We start from the raw sequence: 21324 nt of genomic DNA on the forward strand, positions 1-21324 counted from the left end.
TATTCAGAAGTTTGAAAAAAGTGTATATTTTTTTTATTGAATTTTGGGTTGGTATAGAGTTATTGCCGGTTATATTGGTTTTGACTCGGTTTCTAAAGTTTGATTAGTTATCTTATTGGTTTCAGTCTAATAAGACCGCAGTTTGAAATGTAATCCAGTATGCTCATATTGGTTTGGTTAAATTTCATCGGTTTGGGGCTATGTTTTGACACCCTTACCCATGACCCTTTCATCTCAAATCTACTATGATTGACCCACTATCTCCAAGGTGTGCCCAACTCCGCCATTTACATATTACAAAGGTTCAATTAGATGAGTGCAATTCAAGATTCTGCTCTAAACAATGTTTAGACGTCTAGAAAAGAAAGAAAAAATTTTGAATTTGAGGAGAGAGATCAACACATAATCAATCATTGTATTATTATGATTTTTGTTTTATTATGTTTTTTTTTTTTTGTAATTTTTTTTTCTTTTTTTATTTACATCCATACATAAACATGATGGAAATTTAGGTGTGTCTTTTATCCTCTTTGGAGACAGAGGGAAAATGAAATAGAAAAGATAGAAAAATTCATCCATAGATAGGGGCGGTGGGTTTCCAAGCAATTCATCCATTGTGGACGCTTGATATTTTGCTAGTTTGACCATCCATATAAATGCACTCCTTTTATTTTCTTCGAAGTCACGTTTGTGGCCCTTCTCTAAAAAGCCCTAATGGAAATTTAGTGAAAGAAAGAAAAAATTCATCCACAACCAGGGCCGCGGGTTTTCAAGCAATTCATTCATCATAGACATCTTTTGCTTGTTTGACCATCTAAATTGAAGCTTAAAAAAAAAAAAAAAAAAAATCATCTAAATAGAAGCTCTCTTATTTTCTTCAAGTCACATGTGTAGCCCCTCTCAATCCTAAGTAGAATGGCCTACTGTCTAATGAATTTTCTTCTCTGATATTTTTAAGTATTAGATAGATAGACATAGGAGTGTCAGTTGGTCGGGCTCGGTCAAGCTTAGCCTGGCTTGGTCAATTTCAAAGGTTGCACAGTGATCACTCGTTTAGTTAATCGAGCTTAACTTGAACGGGTATGCATGATACAATTATCACTTATTGGTCAGTCTCGAGTTATAATGAGACTACCATAATTGGGCCTTAACCAGGATTCAAACTTGTTTAACTTTAAATGAACTTTAACTAGACTCTAAACAATTGATGTCTTAAAATGAACTGGAAACAGGCAACTCTCATAAAAGTTTTTGATGGTTCATTCATCTGACTAATTGGAATCGTTCGATAGTGATTTCGATTCTGACTGATTGATATTGCATTACTAGGGTTAGGGTAGAATCTAGTAAATTCTGATTGATTTTGATTGGTTAAATTAAAATTGGCTGAGATTAATTCGGATCTTGTTTAGGATTATCAATTCGAATCTGCAATCATTAAATTACAATGAAGCAACCTTACCGTTAGACTGAGATACTCCATTATTTAAAATCCTAATGTCTAGTTATTGATTATTATTATTATTATATTTTTGTAAGGTTATTGATTGATTGAATTGGACGGAAATGGTGGGTCTTTTACTAGATAAATGAGGCCCGTAAATTATATCATTTCTCTATTTAACTACAATTAATCTTTAATAATAAAACTACAATTAACCTTTAATGAGTTATTCACCTGGAAATAAATTAGATGATTTATTTATATATAACCATCTAAACTTCATGATTGAAACTTTAGTTTAAGAGACTTCCAAGTTCCATCAAAATTGATATATGAACTAAAAGGATTTTGGGCCTTTTGAAATTTTACTTTGGTCTTTAGTTTATTGGTAGTGTTGACAAAATGTGAATTTCAATGATAACTGAAGGGGTCAGGCTAGGTCAGGCCCATATTTGGTTACGCCAATCGGGCCCCCACAAGCTAGGTGCCTGCATCAGGAATACCCGATTATTAAATGGCTAACACGTTTAATAAATAGGCTAGGCCAAGCTAGTCTATAATCCATCCGGCTCAATCGGGTTAGTCGGGTCGGGCCTGGAATTGATACCCCTCATAGGCGTCCAAGTGTGGAATAATCATATGTGATCAATTTCCAAAGCAGAATTATGTCACATTATGGCTCTGGGTACTGTATTAACTTCTTACCTTCACAAAACTTGGCTGAAATTTACTTGATGATCACAAGTTCTGGTTACATCTAGGGGCGGTCAAAAAAGCTCGGTCAGCCCGAACAGGGCCTAGTCTGAGAATTTCAAGTCTGACATCGGGTTGGGCTGGGTCTGGGTTGAGGTCTCAACCCAACTCAACCGGACCCAACCCAACTCAATCCAACTCAACCCTACATATTAAGTTTTTAATAATATAAATAGGTACTTATAGAAGAAGGTTTGCAAAAATTCCTCATTTTCCACAATCTACATATGTACGAAAACTTTGGTCTTTGGCCTCTACAATGCATCAAGATCAAGCAATCAAGTAACCAATAAAACTGAGTTGGGCCAGATTGGGTTAAGCCTGAACCAATCGGGGCCCATGAGGGCTAGGCAGGGTTGGGCTAAACTTTACAGGATTAGACCTGGGCTGAGATATCCCAGCCCGACCTAGGGCTAGGCACGGCTTGGGTTGAGTTAAGAGACCCTAGGGTTGGGGTGGGTTTTTAAAAACGTAAACCAACTTAGCCCATTAACACCCCTAGTTACAACCAACCAATGCTCTTGATTAAACTACAATGTGGCTAATGTAATTTTTTTTTTTTTTTGGTAGGGAGGGAAGTAGGTAACAGCCAGGAGGTTCGAACTTGAGACCTCTTGGTGAGCATGAGATTTTTGCATACCACAACTCACCAACTACACTAAGCAGTTGTTGTAATGTGGCTAATGTGATGTTTGATACAAATAAAAATAACCCAGTTATGGGAGATTAGCACGTGGCAAAAGACCTGCTACAGATGGAAAGCAAGCCAAAGCCGTAGAGATTTGTTGACAAGCGGACTCCACATTGGCGGAGTTATAACAGGATTTGGACTCTTCATGGAGACCAAACTCTTCGATAGCAGAGTCACATCGGGGCTGGCTGTCCCTTTGCCGTACAGATAAGAGATGTGACTCAACGAATTAGCTGAGAAGGACTCCCATATTCGAACAGAACTCTACTTCGTCCCATTTTTTAAATAGGAAAAGTACAGTATTCGGTAAATCACTTCACAATCTTAGTACGAGTGGTGCAACTTGATCCATTCTATTGTGAAGAAAGCTACATTGAGGTAATCCACATTCTTCTATTTGCTTTCTGTTTTACACATCTCTTTCACACACATACATGCACCATGTGTCACACACACACACACACACATATATACACTAATAAAAATACACGTGCAAATGCATGTGGTCTTATGTTGGGAGAGAGAGAGAGAGAGAGAGAGAGAGAGAGAGAGAGAGAGAGAGAGAGAGAGAGATATACATGACTAACATGAGAATCAAAAGCAGAATAGCTTATGTGTGAATCTCTGCCTCAACAACCTTAGAAAAAGAACTTTAACCTCGGCTTCTTAAACTCAGCAATCCCATTCTCAAGAATTGTATTTCAATATGGGAACAACCGTAGCTTTCTGTTTACAACAATAACATTATTAGATCTTAGTAAAGTAGAACCCATGAAAAAGTCAAGGGTATTGAAAACTAACTAAAATTATAAGAGAAAGATAAGCACAAACACTACAATGAAGAATCCGGTTATACCTTGGCAAGGAAGAAAGTGGGTCAAGAAGAGGTCATTCAGTTGCTTACAGGGATGGGAACAGGGATGTAAGGATCCTTTGTTGTTACGCTTAGTTTTTTTTCAATTACAAGAAAAATCAACTTCACAATAAGGTTGGTAGCTCTGTATGGTTTAATTGAAGAGGAGAGAGAGAGAGAGAGAGAGAGAGAGAGAGAGAGAGAGAGAGAGAGAGAGAGAGAGAATGCATAAGAAATTAAAAAAAAAAAAAGAATTTTAGTTGGACGGGAGAGAGAGTGAGTGAATCTATTTAGAAGGAGAGGAGGGGGAGATACGATAGAATCTAAGGAGTTTCTTAGGGGGTGTTTGGTTCGGTAAATCTTTGGGATGACATTCTTTAGAATGATAATTCTTAATTTTAGGAGTTGTTTGGTTCCACTAGGATGAGCCTCATATCCGAGCACCCTACTTCCCATGAATGACCATTTTACAAAAGATGTGCTTCAAATCTGAGTTCACCTAAACACCTAAACTCAGATTTGATCAACGTTTTTTCGACCTAGTATAAAAGGAAAAATGGGAAAGACGTTCTGAAGCAACGTCTCAACCCGCGACCCCTCAAATGGCGACATACTCACCCCGCGATCTCTCAAGTACCGACCTGTGACCTGCGACTTGCGACCTATGACCTGCGACCTGTGACTTGCGAGGAATCTCACCGAGAGTCTGCCGTTGGCGACTGGTAAGCCCTCCATCGATCTCTCTCTCTCTCTCTCAATTTCATGGAGTTGTAGGTTTAGGTTTTTAAAATCAAAACCTCTCTATTTCGATTTCATGGAGTTGTAGGGCTAGGTTTTAATACCAGAAGCTCTTTCATGGAGTTGTAGGGTTAGGTTTTTAAAACCAGAAGCTCTCTATTTTGATTTCATGGAGTTTATTTTGAATTCATGGAGTTATAGGGTTAGGTTTATAAAACCAGAACCTACCGCTTTCTGTTTCCTCACTCTCTCTCTCTCTCTCTCTCTCTCACTTTCTCTGTCTACCACTCTCTACTGTGTTTTCCTTGACGGTTCTTAAAATCAGAACCTACGGCTCTTAAAACCAGAACCTACGACTCTCTCTTTTGTGTTGTAAGCATTATTTTTAGAGGGTTTTTTAACTCAGACCACATATGATCTGTTCATGGATATATAGCAATGGGGATTGAAGTGATCTGCACTCTAGGTCGCCTGCCCTCCCACCAACGACGTTTGCTACAGCCAGCCGGCGACTCTACAAATTTGGATTTGGTATTCTCCTCCTCCTCTCTCTCCCTCTCTATGTTTGTCTTGCACTTTGGACTTCGTTCATGAGGATCAGTTAGTCAGGTCTGCTATCAGTTTTCATGAGAATCGGTTAATCAAGTCTACTATTAGTTTGTGAATTGCAAGTTACTACAAATTTTGTGCATATTATCTATCTTATTTTTAGTTTGAGATATTTGTTGACACATTACTTGTGGCATTTGAATGCCTCATCTTTCTTACAATATGTAGCACCCCAATAAAATAATAAATAGATACATCTAACAGTATTTGATATGGTAATTGGTAGAGCATTATTGTGGATAGAAATTAGTTTAGGGTATATCATGGAATAAAAATTTTAGGTTACATTTTGATTTGGCAGATTCAAGAATGGTTTTGCAGAGATTTTTTTTTTTAGGTTCCTTGATCAATTTTGTCTTGAGTGGTTGTTATGGTGAAGTAATGGAAGTTGTAGTTGTTGGTGGTAATGGACTTAGAGGGAATGCTTGTAGGAGTATAAGACAAAGGAAAATGGGTTTCTGTGTCTAAAACTTTCTACTAGAAATGAAGAGGAAGAGATTACTATTACCCGTGGATTACTTGTGAAAAGCCCCTTGTGAGACCAAGTTGTTGCCTGCCAATGGAAAGTTCTCTTGATCCTGACGACCTTATTATTGTTGATCCTCATTATGCTTCAGTTTCTAAGATACATCATCTATTATATTCAGAAGCATTTCATTTGAATTCTTTTGTTTGAAAGCCTAAAATTTTTAATTCGTTCTTTTTTTCTTTTAATAGGTTTGATTTCTCCTTTTTGAATACATATAAATGCATTACTGGTTTTCTGAAGTGCTTGTTTAATTCTAAATTGTAGATTTACGTAAAAAATGGATAGTGATGATGAATATGATAAGTATTATCAGAGGCGCAAGAAAGTAATAATATTTGCGGCTACTGCAGTTGTTATAGCAGTGGAACAGTATAAGAAACTGTTTCTATGTAAACAACCTTATCGTAATGAGACTCGACGTGGCTCTGTTGAGACACAAAGAATCATTGGACATACTGACAAGACATGTCGAAACATGATAAGAATGAGTCGAAAGGCGTTCTTTAACCTATGTCAAGTGATGTGTGCCAAGGGTCATTTGTATGATACAATTAACGTTCAAGTGGAGGAACAAGTGGTTATTTTTTTATATGCAATCGGTCACAATGTTAAGAACCGCATCCTCTTACATTTGTTTGGGCATTCAGGTGAAACTATCAGCCGATATTTTAATCTTGTTTTGGGAGCAGTTCTCAAACTGTACCCGATATTGTTGAAGCTTCCAAGTACCATAACACATGAGCAAATAGCAGGTAACCATAGGAGCTTTTACCCTTACTTTAAGGATTGCATTGGAGCCATAGATTGATCACACATCCCTGCATGGGTACCAATTGCTCAACATCGAACATTTCGTGATAGGAAGAGAAATATATCGCAAAATATCCTAGCAGTTTGTGATTTTGATATGAATTGCACATATATACTTTATGGTTGGGAAGGATCATCATCTGATTCACGAATATTAGATGATGCCATTCACAGAGAAGGTGAGGCAAAACTACCAGTTCCTAGAGGTAAATTCTATCTTGTAGATGCAGGGTTTGCAAACCAGAAAGGGTTCTTAAGACCTTACCGTAACGTTCGATATCACTTGAAAAAGTGGAGAAATTCGAATGTTTCACCTGCCGACAAGAAAGAATTGTTCAACTTGCGTCATTCAAGATTACATAACATAATTGAGCGAGCTTTCGGACTGTTGAAGTCAAGATTCAAGATTTTGAAAAGCCAACCAGAGTATCCTTTCAAGACTCAGGCTAGGATTGTACAAGCTTGTGTTATGATACACAATCATATCCTTACCCAAAATAGTGTTCAAGAAGAAGAGGAATGGCTTGAACAGGAGAATGCAGTTACAGGTGAGAATACTAATGAAGAAGTAGAAGACAATGATGAAAATAGTGATGAGGATTCTTGTAATACCCCGCTTCTTAAACCCGGTCTGATTTCGAGGTTGAACCGGTTTAACCATGCAGGAACCGAGCCAGAGGAAATTAGAGCGGGTTCCTTATGGGCTATGATGGCACGGGTGACCTTAAACACCGGCTGGCCCGACAAGTCCGAGCCAGTGCCAGAAGAGACGGGAGTGCCCAAGCCGTGTACATGCACCTACCATAAGGCTATGTACGGATAAGACAGGTATTATATCCGTATTTTAAGGTAAATACGTATGCTACATCGTATGCCTGGGGTGGGGTTCGCGCCGAGGCCCGAACCCAATCAAAATCCCAAGTTTTGGCCCTCAGGTGGGTAGGACAGGTGGGTACACCCACCCACCTGAGTGACCCATCCAAGTGCACTATTCACTTATTAGGAATGGTTACATTTATTTCCGTGCTTTTTTTTTTTGGGCTGAATATTTGATATCAGGATTCATTGTAGCAATGATGGACGCAGTTGAGGGTTCTAACTCAAAAATTGCTACATGGCCTTCTGAGATATCTCACTACTTTCTGGAGCATCTTCCACACCTACAACAAAAGGGAAAGAATTGAGATAATGGTTTGAAAAAGAACAATTTCAAGTAGTCTCAACTGAATTATATGATAGATTTCATATGAAATATGATTGGGGACAATGCCGCAATCACTACAGGATATGGAAAGCAAAGCTGAAGTCGCTTGTTGACTTGCAAAAAAATAGAAGAATGGGTTGGAATGACCATGAGGAGCGGTTTGATACACCACAACATATGTGGAATGAATTCAAGGTTAATTAAATGTTTGATACATTATTTCTAGATTGTTAGAAAGTTATACAAAAGGTAAAGTTAACAGTTTACTATTCTGACAATCCAAGAGTTAATTATCATTTTGTTTTTTAGAAAAAAGAGCAAAGATTTTGGAAAGAGCATAGAGTACTTCCCATTCACCTACAAATTGTTGAATGGTTGCGTAATGAAATTGCTACCGGGGCTGGATCTTCACACCCATCCGATGCAATCAATGAGGACCAGCCTTACATTCCAGTGCCAATTGATGAAGAAATTAGCTTGGACAATTATGATGCTATTGATGATAATGTTGGTGAAAGTGCCCATTATACTCCCAATGCAAGTAGCAGTCATTCCCGTGGTAGGCCTAGTTCAGGGGTAACAAGTAAAGGAAGAAGAAAAAAGGAGGTGCAGAGAAGGTTAGTAGTCCTTTGAAGGTGATAGCCAATGCAATTGTGGAGATGGCCAAGCAAGACCCCCGGAAGGAATTTGCAAAAAACTTATGTATTGAGATTGATGCACTTCCAGGAGTTGAGTTTGATAAAAAAATTACGTACTAAACAATTCTTCATCCAACATAAGGAATTGGCTCCCATCTTCTTGAATGCCAATGAGGCAGATAAGCCTAAGGTGTTTGAACACTACATGAAGAATATCAAAGATGGTGGTCAAGATTGAGGACGTGTCGCTTTATTTATTTATGATTAGTGTGTTGTTTCAAAACATAAGTAAATATTGACTAGACAATTTATGACAAACATTTGAAATGCTGATTTTGGTGATGTAATAGTGACTCGATTTTTGAACTCTCTCATTTAAACTGATCAGCTGGTGATTGGTAAGCTTCTGTAAGTAGGTATTATGAGTTTTATTGGAAAGTAATAGAGTTGGATGTCTGTTTATCTAGAATGCTCATGGAAATATATGGTAAATTAGTTTTTGCCATGGTGTGTGATCCTTCATAGGTCGTCTGATTCGGAAGAGCAAAGCTACAACAGTAAATTTTCTGCATACTAACAATTTCTGCATGCAGGGTTTTGTTGCTAGTCTTGTGCTGAGTATTTCTTTCTTAGACTTGGCACATAATGCTTTGAATTCCATTGGCTTCTTGCAAGGAAATCTTTGGGTAAGATAAACTTTCAGGGTATTAATAATTAAATGGTTCATAGATGGGGCATTACTTTCAGGTTATGTAAGTAACATATACATTCAATATGTGTAGCATTACTGCTTAAGAGAAATTTGAGCGTCAAGCCCGCTCCTCAACGTTGGCAGGAAAATGCTGCTGATGGTTCCTTTGATGTGGTATTTACATTTGAAGAAAAGGTTTTCGATATAGTAATTGAAGGTCAATATGCATACAATTTCTGTGTTACTTAATTCTATTCTAATGATATGGTCATGCATATTTTATAGTTCACAGTAAAATATCCTTGAAGTGATTTAACTATTTGGTTGTCTTTACCTTTTGAATTGGTCTATACATGTTGGATGGAATTATTTCTCCTTTTGCTTCAATATTTGGGAGTGGAAAAAACAATTTGTTACTAGTTGAATGTAAATTGAATGTTCTTGTGCAAGATACTCCAAAACACCGATGCATGATGCCTTCACTTTTCTCCCTGTTTCATTTTCCTTCTTACCCTGGTGTTTGGAAATATATATTATATTAATCTTTGCGAATTGTCTTCTGATTTTTGTGAAGATATGCCCCTCTACTCTTGCTTCCCTGAATCCATTTCACAAGTTTAGGTTGTGAACACAGAATTAGTCATAGAGTATGTTTTCCAGGGCACTTTTATGATTCCCCTGCTTTCTGTTCTATTAGGTACATTTTTACCAAATTTTCCAATCTTATGCCTTTACAACTTATAACCCCAGTATCAACCCAATCTTGCATGTGAAACCAATCATTGGATTGGTAGGTCCTTTATTTTCTGTAGGATATTCTTCTTGAATTGAATAGTAAAGACACATAGTGTTGTAGATTTAAACATAAACATCTCTTGGAGCAACATAAGAAGAAACCTACAAGTTAACTGAATTGTCCAATCTGTGGCAGGAACATATAAACTTTAGTTGTATCTAAGCATACTCACCCTTCGCAAAATGCTGGTAGACTTCTACTTAAATATCTTATTTGGAGCTTCTAGATTTGGCCAAACAAAATTGTTCTTGGGTTTTAATCTTCTCAAGTCAATTCCACTCAATTGAGCCTTTTCCCTACTAAATGGGCTGTGGGATCTGCAGTAAAATGGCAGTGACAGAGTTGTATTTGGTTCGTCTCTATATGAAAATGTTATTTTATGAAGCAAGCGCAAATGGCCTGATCTGATTTCTTTAATTATACTATGGGAGAAAGAAGCATCATCATCAGAGTAGCCTCCAATGATCCAAGTCCATTCTCAATAGAATAATACTGAGCTGCATGTTTTTTATTCATAGTTTCAATTGTCTATTACAAATTGGTGACTAAATTGACTAGCACATTCAGAAACAACATGAAGGTGGGAAACTTTGTCCCCTGCTTCTAAATTTGTAGGCAATATTTAATTTATTTAACTAGTTTTGTTTGATTTATGTATTGCAAAAAACTTATGTAAAGAATATTGCTCACACTTTTAGGATGTCAGAACTTGTATCCCATAAAATTTTCAGGATTGTAGTGAGGACTTCTCAAATCTGATCAGCTTTTGATTTTTATGTGATGGGGTGGGTGAGAACATGGCAGTGCAGAACTACCTTGATGAAAACAATCTGGATCATATTCTTTCCTCTTTTCTTGATTGAAATTCTTGTCATATGTTTATTTCAGAGAGTTACTTGCTGACTGCAATAGAAACATCTGTATGTCACTGTGTTGTACCCTTTTTTGTAGACAGATAACTTCTTTTCTGGTTGGTGTATGGTTGCCTTGATGGAGTCTGGAAGCTTCACTTGGAAAACATCCATCAAGGATTTGAGGGTAACAGCTTGTATGGTCACATTTGCATGATCTCCACCTAACTTTTGTCTGTAAACATAGATCATACAAGCTTCAATCCCCCACCCCCTCTTTTAAAATTGGGTTAATCCTTGAATTTTAAGAGATCCCCATGTGCATGTAGATAAAGTGATAAACAGTTGAAAACTATTCTTAGGGTTCTATTTTACCTCTCTATTCTTTTCTTCTTCTTCTTTTTTTTTTTTGGGGGGGGGGTGGGGGGGATGCTATGTTACCTGTCTATTCTTTCACTCCAAATCAAACAATAGTTGTCTGCCTCTGAGATGTCATCAATTTCAAGATAATCTCTGAACTGCATAAGAAAAGATTATCAAGTTCAATGGGACCGTAGCATAAGTCTTCATCCATGGTAATTGGCACTGCCGAGGTACATTGATGTTGTAGTCAATGTACCAATTCTAAGATCAGTGTGTCTCAGTGATTCAACTAAAAACCAATTGTCCCATGTTTACCACCAAAATCTTGTGGGGAAAGCCATGTCAGAGAAGATAATCTTGGAAGAAAGTGAAATGCAGTCTCAGTTCTCTTATTTTGGAGGCATAGGCGGATTTTGGAGTCGGGTGGGGGGGGTGGAGATGACTTAAAGCTTTCTGATGTCAATGCTCTGGATTTCCCATTGTATATAGTTTTTATCTTCTTGTTCCTGTTATGGTATTACCTTTGTCTCAACTCTCAGTTGTAGTAGTACTCAGAGTCCCAATCCAGGAAGTGATGTTTGCTTTAATCACTTCCATGTTGTAGATTAACAAAACATGAATGGTAAAGTATGATATCGTATATTCCCATGGCTTGTTGAGGAGACCTTGCCTTGGTATACTTAGGTAAATTTTGATAATTATTTTGTTTTGATTCTTGTAGAAACTGAAATATTTCATTTGTAAACGATTTTTTTTTTTTCATGGAAATAGAACTCGGTATCTATCTAGTCTTGGATTGTACTAGGGCGATATACTAACCCGTAAGACCAAGGAGAATGTTTTTGGGTTGGATGTTCCAAACTAAGGATTTGCTGTTTGAAACAATAAGAATATTTAACTCTGCAGTGACCCAGATTGGATCATCTTTATCTGATATTAATTCAGGGGAAAAAGAAATCTGCTTGATCGTGTAGCCATTACACCCAAGCACAAGAGCTTACAAAATTATTGCCCCACACCGTGTGAATGAAAAAATCTAATATGGTTTCCAACTACCCAGGTGTTTGATCCGTTAAGAAAGGAAATGGTCAAGAAACCCTGGGGCCAGTCTGAGGCCTTGAAGTGTAACTAGGTTCAGTTCGGTTCGGTTTGCTTTTGATTTGATTTCAGTTAAATGGATTCAGTTCTAGTTCATAGAAATAGGGTGTCAAAACCTAGCTCGAAGCCTTGAACCGATAAAACCAATCAAAAAAATTTGAATCGAACCAAACTGATCCTTATTGGATTGGTTTTGGACTGAGGTATGTTGGGACCGACTAAAACCGATCCAAACCGAATTGACCAATAATCAAACCGAATGAAACTGATATCAAAATAAATGATTACGAAATTATAAATTGATAAATTGACTATCCATTTTTTACAATATAAGTGAGAATATTTTTTATCGTAAGGAATTGTTACAAATCATTGAATATGAGGTTATGAATAGAGAAATTGATTTGTAAATTGTAATAATGGTTCCATTGATTTCCTTGTTCACTATACAAAACTAGTTGGATAGTTAGATGAAGGATTGGATAATAGGGTTCATTTTGTTATTCAGTATTAGTTATCTTCTTAGTAATTTGTTATCCATTGTTTCAAATTAGTTATCTTTCCCTTACAATGATAAACCAATCATAAATTTAAAGTGGTTTTTTTTTTTTAATTAAATCTTGTCACTAAAAGTTATGAATGTAAGATTTCATTATGGTTCCAGCCCAATAATAAATCGATTTAAACAGGTATTAACTCGATATTAAATAACCAAAAAACGGATCACAATCAAAACCGATCGAAAACCGAAGTTCCTTAACAGATTGGTTTTGATCTCCATCATTTCTAGACCAAAATCGAACCGAACGATCGATTGACACCCTACATAGAAATCAAAACCAAACTTTGAGGCCTGATCTGGATTGATTTCTATTTCGATTTCATGAAATAGTTGACAAACAGATTTTTTTGTCAACAAAATTGAAATTGTTTTGGTTGCCCCAATCTAAAAAGAAGAAGGTGTGATCTAAAATATTTCAAGTAATTCAATTTATTTTATTTTTTTTTTCTTGCAAGCATTTGTAATTCAATCTATAAAAATAGATTCTTTGTAAGTGAATATATTTTTTTGGAGAGGGTTCCCCACACCTCCAATGTGGGGAAATCTCCCACACAGATTGGTCCACATGGTTAAGAGAGGAGAGAAAGAAATAAAAGAAGCATATGAGATAGGGAACAACGCATGACCAAAAAAAAATTTATTCAAATACTTGATGGTTTCTAATAAAATATGCTGAAATGTCACATGAAAATATTCACACACAAAAAAAAAAAGTAACATGAAAAAAAAAAAAAAAAAAAAAAAAAAAAACTCAATAGACATTGTGTTCATCATCAATCACCTACGATATGCTTTCCATCGTCGTTGTTATGTGCCCACTACCACATTTGTGATCTTCACAAGCTCATCATCATGAATACCTTTATCGTCAACTTCATTTTCATCATCAAATTCTCTCCTCTCTGCTTTTTCAAAAAGCCAATATGATGTCGTTTGCTTCCTAATAAAGTTGTGTATGGTAAAGTAGTTAATCAGTATCAAAAAACTTGCATCTTGAATTATACATAGACATCATCTTTAGAACAGGAAAATGCATCTTCAAGATGCCAAATGCTCTCTCAAAAATAGTTCTCAACAACGTATGCGTAAAATTAAATAACTCCTCTGATCCTTATGGTCGCCTACGATTAATATTGTTACACCTGTGCCCTAACCCGGTAAAATTTGAACTTTTCTGATAGGTCTCGGGCCGGAGGTAGAGAGCACCAATGGGTTTTGGCTTGCGACAACCCATTGCAAAAGGGGAAGGAATGACCCTACTTGCCCGTGCATTTTGTGCACATCACATTGAAGGGGATTTAAACCTTCCAACCCCAAGCGGTTCACGAACTAGCACCTCCTCATATGAGTCTCGACATATGTTGAAAATTGTCGAAAGTCCATTTATACATCCTACGGAAACTCTCTACAGAATGGCCAAAGGAGGACAAGCAGTCAAGGCACAACATTGCCTTGGCTATCGGAAACAAGGCCACCGAAAACACCTGGGTAAGATCCAGTGGCCCTTATGGTGCTAAATTGGCTTCGATGCCCGAGGGCCCCGCTACTCGCGTCGTGGCCAACCCCAACTAACCTCCCACACTACCTTGCACCCTTCTCCATGACTTGTACACCCTATAAGTCTAAGAAGGTGGACCCGCATGTCCCAAACAACGACTTAACCCACTTAAGTCACGGACAAGTGCCCAACCACACAGGCACTAAGGCCTTACACTATAAATAGGGAAAGTGAGTTCATTTCTCACTTCTCACTTATCCAAAATGCGGGAGAGGAAAAAAGTGGTAACAAAGGAAAAAGAAGAAGGTGGTTGAGCTCCCAGCTTTGCACTTGGTTGCTGGTTGTTGCTAGAGGTAGGTGATACCTTTCCCCAAAACCCCTTTCCTTCACTTTTGAGTTTATGCCTTTGAGCAAGGTAGGGAATCACCAGATTAGAGGGGTGAGCCTAGATCCCGGCATTTCTCGGAGGTCAGGAGAGTGTGCATCGCACTCCCCCATGTGTTTTCCAAGCCCAAACCAAGCCGGTTGAGCTCTGGCAATATTTTTGAAAACAGAGAGTTAGGGTTTCAACTGTTCGGTTTCCGTGACACCCAAATGGCTCAGTGAAAATTTGATTTCTTTGGCTTGAAAGAGAGGTGGGAAGAACCCTCACAACATCCATGAAACAATTCCTGGGTGGTCGGACCTGAGCCAGTAAACCCTCCAAAGTGGTGGCACATTTCTAGGTTTACCACTGGAAATAGCTAGGATGTTTCCGGTGACATATTTCCGGTGAACCCATAGGTTATAGTGAGCCTCTACCAAGGCCACCAGAAACAACATACCTGTTTTTGATGACACAGGTCCTGTTTTTGGTGGCATATTTCTAGTGATTTGTATTGTACTGTCAAAATTGACAGTACTTGTACCTTTCTGGGGCAGACCTTGTGTGTCCCCCTTCAATGTTTCCAACACTCGTTAACACCCATTTACCCTTGTACCTAGGACAGAGAGAAGTATAGAATGATGAGGCCTAATGTGAGTTGATATCCGGTTGACAACTTGAAATTTCACTTGTCCAAGCTACAACCAAGGTGAGTGGTGGTTGACTTTAATTTTTGAAATGTTTTAGAACTGTATACATGATATAGTAATCCTATGTAAATTTTCTAATTGCTCAAATGATTTATGTAAATTTCATAACATTCTATGATATATTGAATTGTGTTAAATAGTTGAAATTGGAATTGGATGTATGTTGTAAAATGTGTGACGGAATCTGGTGTGGCCGAGGTGATTCTGATACCGTGATCATTGTGTGGATGTTTATATCATGCATTGGGTGTCTATTAGATTTAGATATAGTTGTGGATACACTTTTGTGGCCGATGGTGATTCCGGTATCGTGTACTCCATTACTATACTAGGATATGGGTGCGCTTTGTGACCAATGGTAATTTTGATATTACATGTCCCATCCTTAATTGCTTATACGCTAGCTAGGCTTGGACATAGATGTGATTTGGCCGATGGTTGATTCTGATATCGTATGTCATACTAACTGTATTGTTATGCACTGTCATACTAACTATATCATTATGCAACGCATGTAGTATATTGTGGTTGAGATTACATTCTCTATGCTACGTCCCCTTGCCAACAGGGGGTTAAGGTGTTGGATAACACACCTATGGTATGTTCGATGAACCTTTTCGAAATGCCACTTCTGTGGTACGATGTGGTTATTACCAAAGGCAGAAACTAGTCCAGCGTGGCTGATGGTAATTTCGATGTCGTGACTGTGAAGATGGGATTATCAAGGGTTTGCTGGGTGACAGATGGTCGCATTTTGGGACCAGTAGGCTCTTAATCACGACTAGGATTTGTATCGCTGAGTGACCGATGTGTGAGTTTCGGGACCAAGGATACAACCTAATGCGTCGTAGTAGTATGAACCCGACTTAATTGTATGTCAAGTGGTTTAATAATCCAGTGGATTGAATCATTCGCATCATGGACTACGTGTTTAATTTTGCATTCATTCATATTATAGATTATGTATATATGCTTGCATGAATCCCACCCCTCACTGTGCTAGTTGGAGCTCACCCCTCGTAAATGTTGTTTTTTAGATGATGATGTAGGTATTGTAGTGTCCTTGGGCTGTGACTTTACTTCCTCCAGGGCCGAGTACAGAGTTGGTGACTGTGGACACCAAAGGCCGAGGAGCACGACCTTGATTGTGTATGTGACACCTGTGCGTATGCAGCACCTAGAGTTGGGTAGAGGTCTTCTATAATTTTGATACCAAACTATTGGGTGGTATTGTTTTGGAATTATTATATGTACTTGAATTGATGTGAATGAGTTAATTCTTGTTATGTAATATATTAACACTAGATATTATCCCCGCTAATTTTATGATTCCGTTATCATACACTCTAATTCTGCTGAAATTATTTATTTTGATTGGTGTTATGTGATTGTGATGGTTAACGTATTGCTATCAGAGATCCTGGTAGAGGTGTAAGACAGATAAGCGTCTTACTCATACCGCTAGTATCCTAGTACTGGGAGCAGGGTGTGACAAATATCATGTTGATGATATTGAATATTCCCGAACTGTATCATGTACCCAAGTGTATGTGTGTATCCAAAATCATACTCAGGTGTATATGTGTATCTCAAAAATATAGTATTTTCCCACAGAATTAAACATAAAAAGTTAAAATTTCAAAGATCATCTAAAATTTTTTGATAATTTTCTTTACAATTATCATATGAAACATCACCTAGTGGTAGATGGGGGAAGGTCAAACCAGGAGTGTTCTTGGCTTCCCATAATATTCGATTGTTATGTGCAATACCCTCCCAACCAGCCCAAGGAAGGTGAAGCATATGTCTAATGAGAACGCAACATATACATTTTTGGTAACTTCATTTTTTCTACCAGAACTATATGGTACTTGTTTGTTAAGTGGAAGTGATGCGCTTGTATTTGTTCCATCTATTGCTCCAATACAATTGGTAAAGAATGGACAATATTTCCTATTTAATTTGATATTTGGTAGTGTCTCAAATAAAGGTGGTTGTACCATCTCTTGAGCAAATATTCGTAATAGTACCAATACAGTGTGGAAGTAACAACTCACTGTTTCACGTGGATGCTAAAACATTTCTTGCATTATCGGGTTCTTAACATTGTGAAACATCATTCAGATGGCCATTGTTAATTGTTCATCCACTAAAATGTATTTTATGCTTGCCAATAGACCACTTTCTTTCAATATAGACACCAACCTCAAAAAATGCTCCTTAAACATACAAAATTGTCTATGGAGTTTTTTTTAAGGTAATTTACAGCGCCACCCCCTAGAGAATGCCACTATTAGAGAGACACCCCTGCATAATACCAAATTACGCTTGTACCCCCTACCATCAGTCTCTATTAAGTGAGGTTTTGGATTGACATTTTTACCCTTTTGTCTAAAACACATAAAATCAATCCCATTTTACCAGAAGAAAAATTACAAACAACATTTATCAGTTTTTGAATTGAAAATCTACTTCCTTGCATGACGTTGTCAAGGTACAAGACATGTGTGTAAGGATCCCTTTTTTTGACAAAACCCTCTATAAATTCCAAACAACAACCACAATCGAGGGTTTCAACCAATTCCAACCAGTACTGGAATAGAATTCGATAGGAACTCATCCTGCAGTCTCGAACATTGAGCATTGAACATTAGGTGATTTGAACAATTCTTCTCTGCTCAAAGATAAATGGTTAACCAAATATCGAACTTATTTTGGGTTCAAGTCATAACTCTTTGTGACTTCTCACAAATTTTTTTTTTGGTAGAGGTAGCCTTAGCTATTCAAACCAGCCAAGGCTTTATGCTCATCAAGTAATGATATGATACTGTCTCAGTGCCCAATGAATGATAATCTTCTGGTATTTTCATCTCTGAAATCTTGTACTATCAGTTATATCTGTGATTTGGATTTGCATCTAGATCTCTATAATTTTGCTTCATACCTGGGCTCTTGGAGCATTCTATTCTCCAACTCCCCCACCCTAACCAAGGGGTTTAAAAACACAGGATCAGGATGATACTTATTATTTCAATAAACAAAAAAAGGATGATACTTATTAATCAGTGCATCAACAGTGGACCTCGAATCCCCAAGATGATAAAAAAAAAATGAAAACCACTACCCACATCGGACTGATAAGGCCCTTCCAAACCTTTTTCCAATAACTTCATCTCCTTGGATCTCAACTGGTTCCCAGTCTCCGAAAGCCAACTCATTTCATCATCAAGAACTACAATCCCCTATGGTGAGTTATCCTCGTAAAGCATCTGAATCTCACAATGAAACTGAGCAGCCTTAGAGAAATCCAATTTCTCTGGTTCAGAGGCAGCTGTAGCCATTAGTCCTCGCAATTTTTTAGATAATTGCCAAACCCTTATGGCGAATTGCAGGAGTTCGACTGTGTTGTGAATGTTAGAGAGTTGGACAATCTTAAGCTAGATCTGGTGGTATGGATTGGCGATCTGACTCTATGTTTGCTTGGTGAGGAGAATGTATAACCTCCTTCTGTTTCCAGGGGCTGCTTCTTTGATTTGGGGAAGAAGAAGAAGAAGAATGATAAGGGCATGTTAGGTAGTTTACTTACTATGAGGGTATTTTGGTATTTAAAAAAGAAATAACCTAGCTGATGTCAGCATTTAAGGTATATTCCCTAATAGAGACTAACAGTAGAGAGTACGAACGTAATTTGGTATTATGCAATGGGTGTCTCTCTAATAGTGGCATTCTTTAGGGGATGGTGGTGTAAATTACCCTTTTTCTTAAACATAATTTTTAATTCATGAAATAGATAACAATCAAATTCTTTTTCTTCCGAAATATTCCCAAATCTGAACTTGTTAGCGAAGGTGTTATATACGATATACACTCTATCAAGTGTCAATGGTTCCTTCTCCTTCTTTTTTTTTTAAGTAAGAATGGATTAATTGTCTGGCTTGAATGGTATGATCATTAGGAGTTAGGATCTCTACATCCATGTCTGGACCATTTGAATGAACCGGTCTAAAATTGAACAAACACGCACACTTCATAGCCATAACTTTGTACCTACAAGGCGGCAACTCTACAAGGGTTCAACTTACCCATGAAGCTCGTTATATTTACAAACCTGCCCTTCCAATATCCTTTTCTTACCTTGGTTGCTGCTTCTGTGCATAGCAAAAGTTAAGTTGCCACCGAAGCTGCAATCTGAAAGATGACTCCATAGGGGGGGATGGGAGGAGTCTGCTTGATTTGTTGATACAGCAAACCTATCCCCATTTGGGGTGTAAAGAATAATTAAGGTCTTGTTTGGATGGGCTTAATTTCATCCGATTCGTACAGAAGATATATAAGAACTCCTCATTTCAACTTTTTTTTTTTATTGAACTAAGAAATTCATAAAACGAAAACTATGTACAATCCATCAGGTTCTGGTTCATATAACCTGGTCTAACCCGAGGCCCTACAGACCTCAAATATATGATGGCTAGATCAGATTCCCCACACTTATATACAAATTGTACATGACCAAAAGAGGCATATATATACCAAAAAGTAGAAAAACTATTGAAGGGCCAACAACCATGAATCGGCTTCAAAATAAGGTGAAGTAAGGCCTTGAAAGAGAACCAAACTTCAGAGATATTCCAACCTCCCGATCGCATCCTCCACAATCCCTATGGAATTCATGTTGCTTTAATCATTGCATCGTCAGATGAGAGAGTAGTACCCTTGAGGATGACCTGAAACTAACTTTGATATAAAACACCACAGAACCATGTTGAATCTGATCCCAAAATGTTAGAAAGCCCTGTACAAACTAAGATCGGATATGACAAAAATGTTAAGGGAGAAAAACTCCTTAATCATCCCTCAGGGTAATCTATGACAGAGAAGAAACCATCATTAGTAACAAAAACCTCATGTAGTTTCAGATCATAAAGCCATCTATTGATGCACCGCCATTGGGTTGGGAGAGTCTACATGTCTTAGAATAGCATTGCGGCGATCCCACATGCAATAAGCAACAACCAAAAAGATACTAAGAAAACACATATGATCAGAATTATTTAATATTTTTTTTGTAAAAAGAATTATTTAATATTGCATTGCGGTAAAAAATCATAACAAATTCAGCCATAGATTTCACTTGCAAAGTCTGAGATCTGAGACTGATAGGGCTTCCAGCCCAAATACGAGCTGAAAAATCACATTGAAGCAATAAATGGAGTCTGGATTCTGTGTCCTTCTCACAAAACAGACAATGGGAATCAATATCCATCCATCTACATAACAAATGTCAAGTTGGAAGACCATTTTGTAAAAGATGCCAAAAAAAGAAGAAGAAGAGGAAGGGAAATCCCTAGAGATGGAAGGCAAGGCCAAAGCCAATTGTACCCTGAGATATGATGAACTGGAACGAAGAAGAAGGTCATGATACTCTTGTCATCCATCTACCTGGTACCCTATATTTCTCTATCTTTTCCATTAAATTTTTTAACTTATTTTCTCCCCCTATTCATCTAGTTTGATATTATATATATTTAAGCTTGAGGGCAATCTGCCCCTATAGATCTTGGTGGAAGTGGTACATTAGTTTCACCTCAAAATATAAAAGAGAAATCCAATGCATGGGATCCGATTTCTCTCCATAAATCCCAGAGATCAGAGAGTGATCCCACGGTTGGGACAAACCAGGCATGCGTCCCGAGGTCACCCCAGCTGTGGGATCACTCTCTGGTCCCTGGGCTCTATATATGAAGAGGAATCATATCTCAATGCACGAGGCTCCCACGACTTCAAGGTCTGAGAGAATATGGAAACATATCCTCTCTAAGACTCCAATGCGTTGGGCGTCCAACGTGGCATTCGATGGCTGGGAGGACTTGGCTTGTCTAGGTCCTCCCAATCCCAATGGATGCCACATTGGGCACCCACTTAACGCATTGGAGAGGAGCTGGATCCAAGAGAATAGAATAGGAGAAAAAAAGGACTGGTCTTTAATTTTTTGAAAACGATTGTCTAATGGTAGGTTTATGATGTCTTGTATTCCATTCCTTGCATAAGTGGGCTGATTTCGAAGGGCTGTTAGGATTTGTTTTTCTTCTTCTATTTTTTAGGTCTACATAGGTATTTCAGTA

The sequence above is a fragment of the Macadamia integrifolia genome, chromosome 13, assembly GCF_013358625.1.
Source record: "Macadamia integrifolia cultivar HAES 741 chromosome 13, SCU_Mint_v3, whole genome shotgun sequence".
NCBI lineage: Eukaryota > Viridiplantae > Streptophyta > Magnoliopsida > Proteales > Proteaceae > Macadamia > Macadamia integrifolia.